Consider the following 10,065-nt stretch of genomic DNA (forward strand, 5'->3'; position numbering starts at 1 on the left):
TCATTAAGGTTCTGTTGAGTCATAATGCACAAGTATTATTCTCTTAGGCATTTTATCAAACACCTAGTAAGAATAACTTAGGGATTAGTCATGCTATCAAATTAATACAACATTATTTCCTAATTCAACTCTCATAAATTTCAACCCACATACTAGCGTAGTTTCATGAACAACACATAAAGATTTCAACTTGGGAATCCTAAAACAATAACTATATGAACATAATCAATCCAGAACATAAACATCATAATTCATAATTTAAAATTGGATTCTTAGGCTTCATGGATGAAAGGAATCCATGAATGAACACTTGACATACCTTGGATGGAAAATTCTTGAAAACTAACGGTAGAATCTCTTGAATTTTAAGCTCCTATGAAAAACCTAAGACTTGTTCTTGAGAGTATTTGAGAGTAACAATAATATTTTGGTGAAATAAGGACTGAATCTCGTGTTATAGGCTTATATAGGGGTGGGAAATTGACCCTTTTACCCTTAAAAACATGGACATTTAATGACTGAAACTGGTTAGCGACACGATTAGTGACACGGTGCATCGATACATCAATGCGATACCCGATGCATAGCGCCATGATCGCACCAAACCTTAGTGGTTTTTCTGGCAGTCCCTGCAACAAGGTTAACCAACATGATGGGCGATGCGGCGTGCCAAGATTGCGTTGGTCCACTATTTTGGGACACCAAACGTAGTCTAAACGAGGTCTGAAAAATTTGAAACTCGTCCAAAAACACCCATTGACCTCTCTGATCAAGAATTAATAAAAAAAGGACCATTAAAGGAAATTAAGGTGGTGAAATGAGAATGCCCCATTTTGAAGGTCAAAAATAAACTAAGTGTGAGAACTTACCTAGAATTTTCTAAGTATGGGATGCCTTTGACAAGCTTAAAGGACTAATTTAAGCTTAAAAATTTTGTGGGGTCTTACATATGGAGGCCCAGGAGCCCCTGTATATATGGCAATCTGTAATACCCCAAAGATTTCCAGCAAATTTCATTCCTAGAATACCTAGTATTAGCTTCTAAAGTGAAGGATAATTATTCCATGAGGAATTTTAAAGAGTTTCACTTTTTTCATGTGAAAAATTCAATAAGCTTTCCATCGATATATGATTCACTTAAATCCGATAACTGGGTAAGAAGTTATGACTATTTCAAGTTCCCATCGTAAAACAGCGCCATATTAGTCAGTGGCGCGCCGCGCCACAAGAGGAAATGGCATTTGGCAATTTCTAGTAGGTGTCTGCGATTATGATGCATCGCGCTAGCACTCAAATTAAGAATTGTCTCTTTTCCAGTGTCTCAGTGCAATTTTCCCTGCGTCGCGCCAAAGTTCCAGGTCATGAATGAAGGGGCAACACGATGGCTCCACATCGCGCCATCCCCCAATTTCCCAATTTTCAATTCCTAGTGACATGGCATGATAACACCGTGTCGATCCAGGGGCCTAGTTCAGGAAAATTTTACTAAAATTAAATGATGCGCCTAGGGTTAAAAGGGTCAATTTCCTACCCCTATTTAAACCCAATAACACGTGATTTAGCTATTCTTCACCCTAAAATATATTATTTTATCTCAAATTTCTCTTAAGAAAAAGCTAGGGTTTCTATTGGAGATTCAAACTCAAGAAGGTTTCACCATCAATCTTTATAAAATCACGAACTAAGGTATGCACAGTGTTCATTTATGGACTCCTTTCATCCATGAAACCCAAGAATCCCTTTTCTAAATTTAAGTTATGGATTTTCTTATGAAGTTCATGATTGGGATGCTTTTGTTCATGTTGATAATAAGTAATTGAATTGTATTCAATGAATGAGTTTTAAATTCCATAGGGGTTGATTTGTAACTGCATAGATTCATGAAACCATGGGACTAAACCCTTGAATGATTAAATTGGAATTGAATCACAACAGTTAATTGTTGTATGATGTTGTTTAAACAATCTATGCCTACTATGTCTTTGGTTGAATACCTAGATGAAGGGAAAGTGTCTAACTAGTATGATATCATGAAATCCCCATGTATGTAAAAGTTTTGCCTATCACATGTTTTGATGGAATGCTTCTATAAATTTATTATGGATTATGATGTTAGTTATATGTTCAAGTAAGTTATGCTTGGCTAGTTTCCTTCAATCAAGTCCTGGGAGTACTTGTACCCGAAACATTAGCTGTGTACCTAGAGCCATGTCATGCTTTCATGATACTCTCAGTTAAGCTATGAATCCTTAGACTTCAACTAGTCTTATGACTCAGGAAAAATCTCCAAGATCTCATAACTCAGTCAGTTATCAGATATCAGTAGTATCCTGTCAGTCAATGAAACCTAGTAACTTAGCCATGTCCAGTTCAGTAAATAATGTTCAGTGTCCATTCAGATGGGAGCAAGAATTAGCACTTAGTGAACCCAAGGATGGGGACACACATTATCATATGAGGGTGTGATTCTTAAAAGTCATCCTTGCTTTCCAAAACTTTGTAGCCAGCTTAGGTTGAGACATCAACACTGTCCGATGAGGGTTGATGATGTGGATATGAACTGTCAGATAAGGGCCCCACCATTCTCTTTTGGGGACACTATTAGATAAGGGTCGCCTACAGCCTGTCCTTACTAGTGGCGTGGTATTAACACCCTTCAAATTGGGGTTACAGATTGGACCCCAACTCAGCCATAATAGCGTATCAAGGGCATGTCGGTTAAATACTATCATCCACAGTTTTTGTACCAGTCTCAGTAAAATAACTCAGATAGTTCTTCAGATTCAAGACTGTCAGACACAGTCAACTCAGATATAGTAAGGAACTCAGATAGTTTTATCAGATTTAGGACTGTCAGATATAGTCATCCATGTTATCAGTTACATTCAGATACAACTATTTAAGCTATCAGTTATATCTATTATTAATATGTCATGTCATCAGTATACAGATTCAATGATTACGATATCACAGTGTAAGTTATAGTTACGTATTTATGTATGCATTTTCGCATTCATGTTAAAATAGTCAGCTAGCATTATTCATGCATGTTAACCCTTGCATTATCCTACCTCACATGTATGCTCAGTATATTCCATTTTACTGACACATTTGCGCTATGGTACTTTCTTTTTATGTTACACCATAGGTTCAGAGACATGAGTTCTAGATCAGCAGTAGATTCCAGTCTCAGCAGTCAGAGTAGAAGTGAGTCCTCATCCTTCGAGGACATAATTATTTCTCTACTATTTCATTAATTAGTTATTAGTTGGGGACATGTCCCTATAACTCCTTATTCAGATTATTCAGATAATAAAAGCTTTCAGACTAGATCCAGACTATCATTTTTCAGACTTTAGTGTTTACAGTTTTGTTTTAGGTATTGTATTACCCCACTGATGTTATCTCATCCATGTTATGTTTAGTATTGAACCTTATGGCCTTTTAGTGCATGTTTTTGTATTATTCAGTATTTTATGCAGTATGCAGGTACAAATATTAGTCATGGGATAGTTTGTGGTTCTTTGAGGTCATGAGCACCATGTTACATTCCGATTCAGCAAATCGGGGTGTTACGAACTTAGTATCAGAGCCTAAGGTTCAATAGAGTCCTAGGAAGTATGAAAGACGCATCTAGTAGAGTTTTGTAAATGGATGTGTTGCGGTTCACATTTATGTGCAAGAGGCTATGAAATGCTTAGGAACAGTTTCCCTTCTTTCAGTATTCATGTCGTGCCAGTGAGCAAAATTACAAGTCAATCCCTCAAACAAATATCTTTTTCTCTTTATTTCAGAATATACCTCCTAAGAGAAGAAATCAGTCAGCCTCTCAGCCCGAAGAACCTTTGGGCGATCATGTTTCTCATAGTGAGTTTAGACTGTATTTACCATTCTTGCTCAGTCAGTAATTTCCCATAGTGAGAAACCAACTATCATTCTGGCTAACCCAGTGGCTAACTCAGTTGCAGCTAGGATTCGGGACTTTACCTGAATGAATGCTCTACCCTTCCATGAGTCTAAAGTAGATGAAGACCCTCAAGAATTCATTGATCAAGTTCAGAAAGTGACATACATCATGTGGGTGACTACTTTTGAGAGTGATGAGTTAGCCGCATACCAGTTGTAGGATGCGGCTCATACTTGGTTCAAACAGTGAAAGTCAAAAAGGTTAGATGATGCAGGTCCTATAGAGTAGGAAGACTTTGTCACTATATTCTTAGATAGATTCTTTCCCTAAGAGCTTAAGGAGTCTAACGTGATTGAATTAGTCAAGCTTAGGCTGGGCAGTATAATAGTGAAAGAGTATTCTATAAAGTTTACTTAATTAGCTAGATATGCCCCTCATGTGGTTGCAGACGTCAGAGCTACGATGAGTAAGTTCACTTTAGGGGTAAATAATAACGTGGTTAATGAGTGCAGATCCACCATGCTAAATAGTGACATGACTTTAGCCAGACTTTTGACCCATGCTCAGCACATCGCTGAGCAGAAGATTATGCAGAGGGAAAAGCAGAATAAGAAAGCTAGGACAGATAGCTTCAATTTTAGTCATCCTAAATAAGAAGGAGGAAACCGTTCTCAGTTTTATTCTAAGTCATTAGTTCCAGCTCTTTCTTCAGCCAGTGCTCCAGCTCCTAAGTTAAGAGATAGACTGCTAGTCTTTAAGTCTCAGGTAGACTGCTAGTTTTTAAGTCTCAGGGTAGTGTTAGAAATTCCCAAACTAATCCCCTTTGTCAGGCTTGTGGTAAGAACCACAAGGGTGCTTGCAGAGCTGGAAGCGATGTCTATTTCGATTGTGGCAAGCCAAGCCACAGAGTCATAGACTGCCCTCAGTCAGGTTATCAGAGTTATCTCCACTCCTTAGCTCAGTCTGGTCACCTAAATCAGTAGGGTACCACCACCAGTGCTACTGGCGAGCAACACCCAAATAGACTATATGCTCTTTAGACCAAACAAGATCAGAAAAATTCTCCTAATGTAGTTACTGGTACGTTACAGATCTTTCATGTGCATGTTTATGGTTTACTAGATCCAGGAGCTTCTTTGTCTTTTATTACTCCCTATATAGCAGTTGATTTCAGAATCAGTCTTGAAATTCTAGTAGAACCCTTCTCAGTCTCTACCCCAGTGGGCAAAACCATCATTGCCCAGTGGGTATACAGGAACTACCCAATTATCATATTTCAGAAAGTCACTTCAGCAGACTTAGTCGAATTAGAGATGACTGATTTTGATGTCATTCTCGGCATGGATTGACTTCATTCCTTATATGCCATAGTCGACTGTAGAAACTGAATAGTCTAGTTTCAGTTTCCAAATAATCCATCCTTAAGTGGAAGAGTAGTGTATCCACTTCCAGGGGTCAGCTTGTTTCCTACCTTTGGGCAAGGAAAATGCTATATAGAGGATGTGCTTATCATTTCATTCGAGTTAAGGACACTAGTTCTAAAACTCCCAGGCTTGAATTAGTCCCGGTAGTGAATGAATATTCAGATGTCTTTTTCGAAGATCTTCTGGGAATTCCTCAAGAAAGGGAAATAGACTTTGGCATTAATCTTTTTCTAGATACTTAACCTATCTCTATTCCACCATATAGAATTACACCATCAAAACTTAGAGAACTGAAAAAACAGTTGAAAGATCTCTTAGAAAAGGGATTCATCAGACCTAACATTTCCTCGTAGGGTGCACCAGTCTTATTCGTGTGCAAGAAAGATGGTTCTCTCAGAATGTGCATTGATTACCATCAACTCAATAAGGTCATGGTCAAGAATAAGTATCCTCTTCCCAGAATCGATGAATTATTTGACCAACTTCAGGGTGCCAGCTATTTCTCTAAGATACACCTCAGATCTGGCTATCATCAGCTCAGAGTTAGAGAAAGTGACGTTTCAAAAATAGCTTTCCGTACACGGTATAGTCACTTTGAATTATAAGCCATGTCATTTGGTCTTACCAATGCCCTAATAACTTTCATGGACTTGATGAACCGTGTGTTCAAGCAGTACTTGGACATGTTCATCATAGTCTTTATAGATGATATTCTGGTCTATTCCTGCATTGAGCGCGATCATGCAGACCCTCTCAGAACAGTATTTCAGACTCTCCAAGATCATTAGCTATTTACCAAATTCTGTAAGTGCAAATTTTGGATAAGGTCAGTAGAATTCCTTAGTCACATTATTTCCGATAATGGCATTAGAGTTGATCCTCAAAAGATCGAAGTAGTATGAAACTGGACAAGACCTGTCTCTCTATGAGATATCAGGACTATCTTGGGTTTGGTAGGCTATTACAGATGGTTTGCTGAAGGATTTTCATCTATTGCATCCCCTATGTCCAGATTGACTCAGAAGAAAGTCAAGTTTCAGTGGTCAGACACTTATGAGAAGAGTTTTAAGGAGTTGAAGACTCGACTTACCTCAGCCCCAGTCTTAGCTCTTCTAGATAGTTCAGATGGGTTCGTGGTGTATTTTGATGCATCCAGAATAGGTTTGGGTTGTCTCCTCATACAGCATGGTAAGGTCATAGCCTACGCCTCATGGTAGCTTAAACCTCATAAGAGGAATTATCCTACTCAAGATCTTGAGTTAGCAACCGTAGTCTTTGCCTTGAAGATTTGGAGGCATTATTTCTTCGGAGTTCATGTAGATGTCTTCATAGATCACAAGAGACTTCAGTATGTCTTTTCTCAAAAAGATCTCAATCTTCATCAGAGAAGATGGTTAGAGCTCTTGAAAGACTACGACATAATTGTCCTTTATCATTCGGTCAAGGTCAACGTAGTGGAAGACACTCTCAGTAGGCTATCCATGGGTAGTGTTTCTTATGTGGAGGATAGGAAGAAGAAGTTAGCTCAAGAAGTCCATCAGCTTACTAGACTAGGCGTTTGCTTAGTCAATTCTTCAAAGGGTGGTGTATGTGTTCAGAGTAGTTATGAATCATATCTAGTTTTTGAGGTGAAAGAAAAGAAAGATAGAGATCCCAGCCTTGTCAATTTGAAAGAGTCAATTCAAGATCAGAAAGTAAAGGTTTTCTCCCAAGGGGGAGATGGTGTTTTACGTTGTCAAGAACGTCTCTGTGTTCCAGGTGTAGAGGACTTAAGGAAGCGAACTCTTGCAGAGCGCATGGTGCACGCTACTCTAGTCATGAAAGGGCCACAAAGATGTACCACGACTAGAGGGAAATCTATTGGTGGAGTGGGATGAAGAGAGACATTGCAGATTTTATGGCTAAGTGCTCTACATGTTAGCAAGTTAACATAGAGCATTAGAAGCATAGTGGGTCCATGCAGGAGTTCAGTATTCCTACTTGGAAGTGGGAAGTGGTGAACATGGACTTCGTGATGGGTTTACCTCAAACTTATCATCAACATAATTCACTCTGGGTCATTGTAGACAGAATGACCAAATCAGCTCATTTTCTTCCAGTTCATACCTCTTATTCAACTGAGAATTATGTCAAAATCTATATCATGGAGTTGGTCAGATTGCACAGTGTTCCATTTTCTATTATCTCTAACAGAAGTACCCAGTTCACCTCTCATCTCATCTCTGGAAAGTATTCCAAAATGGACTCGGTCCCAAGTTCATCTCAGTAAAGCCTTTCTTCCTTAGACAGATGGTCAAGCAGAAAGGACCATTCAGACTTTAGAAGATATTCTAAGGGCATGTGCAATTGATTTCAAGGGAAGTTGGAAAAACTACTTTTTTTTGATTGAGTTTGCATACAACAACAACTATTATTCTAGTATTCAGATGGCTCCATTCAAATCTCTCTATGGTAGGAGATGTAGATCTCCAATTGGTTGGTTCAAAGTGAGTGAGGCCTCAGTCATAGGTCCTGACTTAGTATTTGACGCCTTAGAAAAAGTCTAGTTAATCAGAGAGAGACTCTGGGCTGCTCAGAGCCGATAGAAGTTTTATGCAAATGCTCGTAGAAAAGTTCTCGAGTTTGAGATTAGTGGTCAGTCATGACATCATATTCTATTTATTCATGGTCAGTTCATGTTCAGCTTATTGTTTCCCCTCTCAGTCAGTCTCATTCGAGGATGAATGTTCTCAAGGGGGAGATATTGTAATACCCCAAAGATTTTTAGTAAATTTCATCCCTAGAATGCTTAGTATTAGCTTCTAAAGTGAAGATAATTATTCTATGAGGAATTATCAAGATTTTTACTTTTTTTCATGTGGAAAATTTAATAAGTTTTCCATCGATATATGATTCGCTTAAATCCGATAAACAGGTAAGAAGTTATGACTATTTCTAATTCCAGTCATAAAATAGTGCCATATTAGTCAGTGGCATGTCGCGCCACAAAAGAAAATGGCATTTGGAAATTTCTAGTAGGTGTCCACTATTATGGTGCATCGCGCCAACACTCAAATTTAGAATTGTTCTTTTTCTAGTGTCTTAGCACGATTTCCCCCGCATCACGCCAAAGTTCCAGGTCACGAAGGAAGGGCAACGCAATGGATCCATGTCGCGCCATCCCTTAATTTCCCAATTGTAAAATTCCAGTGGCATGGTGCAATATCGCCGCGTCGCGCCAGTGGCCCAGTTTGGAAAAATTTTACTGAAATTAAATGACGCGTCCAGGGTTAAAAGGGTCAATTTCCTACCCCTATTTAAACCTAATAACACGTAATTTAGCTATTCTTCACCCCAAAATATACTATTTTCTCATAAGTTTCTCTCAAGAACAAGCTAGGTTTTCTATTGGAGATTCAAACTCAAGAAGGTTTCACCATCAATCTTCATGAAATCATGAACGAAGGTATGCATAGTGTTCATTCATGGACTCCTTTCGTCCTTGAAGCGCAAGAATCCTTTTTCTAAATTCAAGTTATGGATTTTCTTATGAAGTTCATGATTGGGCTACTTTTGTTCATGTTGATAATGAGTAATTGAATTGTATTCCATGAATGAGTGTTAAATTCCATATGGGTTGATTTTTAACGGTATAGATTCATGAAACCCTAGGACTAAACCCGTGAATGATTAAATTGGAATTGAATCACGACAGTTAATTGTTGTATGATGTTGTTTACACATTCTATGCCTACTATGTGTTTGGTTGAATGCCTAGATGAAGGGAAAGTGTCTAACTAGTATGGTATCTTGAAATCCCCATGTATGTACAAGTTATGCCTATCACATGTTTTGATGGAATGCTTCTATAAATGTATTATGGATTATGATGTTAGTTATATGTTCAAGTAAGTTATGCTTGGCCAGTTTCCTTCCACTGAGTCCTGAGGGTACTTATACCCAAAATATTAGCTGTATACCTAGAGATATGTCATGTTTTCACGATACTCTCAGTCAAGCTATGAATCCTTAGACTTCAGATAGTCTTTTGACTCAGAAAAAATCTCCATGATCTCATGACTCAGTCAGTTGTCAGATATCAGTAGTATTCCATCAGTCCACGGAACTTAGTAACTCAGCTCATGTTTAGTTTAGTATATCATGTTTAGTTTCCATTCAGATGGGAGTAGGAATTAGCACCGAGTGAACCCAAGGATGGGGACACACACTATCAGATGAAGGTGTGATCCTTAGAAGTCATCCTTGCATTCCAGAACTATGTAGCCAGCATATGTTGAGACATCAACACTGTCTGATGAGGGTTGATGAGGTGGATAAGCACTGTCAGATAAGGGCCCCACTATTCTCTTTTAGGGACACTATCAGATAAGGGTCGCCAACATCTTGTCCTTACCAGTGGCACGGTATTGACACCCTTCCAATAAGGCTTACAGATTGGACCCCAACTTAGCCATAATGGCGTATCAGGGGCATGTCGGTTAAATACTGCCTCCCATTATTTCAGTACCAGTCTTAGTAAAAGAACTCAGATAGTTGTTCAGATTCAAGACTGTCAAGTACAGTCGACTCAGATACAGTAAGGAACTCAGATAATTCCATCATATTTAGGACTATCAGATACAATTACCCTTGTTATCAATTACATTCAGATACAACTATTTATGCTATCATTTATATCAGTTATTAGTATGTCATGTCATCAGTATGTAGATTCAGTAATCATGATATCACAGT

The sequence above is a fragment of the Capsicum annuum genome, chromosome 11, assembly GCF_002878395.1.
Source record: "Capsicum annuum cultivar UCD-10X-F1 chromosome 11, UCD10Xv1.1, whole genome shotgun sequence".
In the NCBI taxonomy this organism is placed as follows: Eukaryota; Viridiplantae; Streptophyta; class Magnoliopsida; order Solanales; family Solanaceae; genus Capsicum; species Capsicum annuum.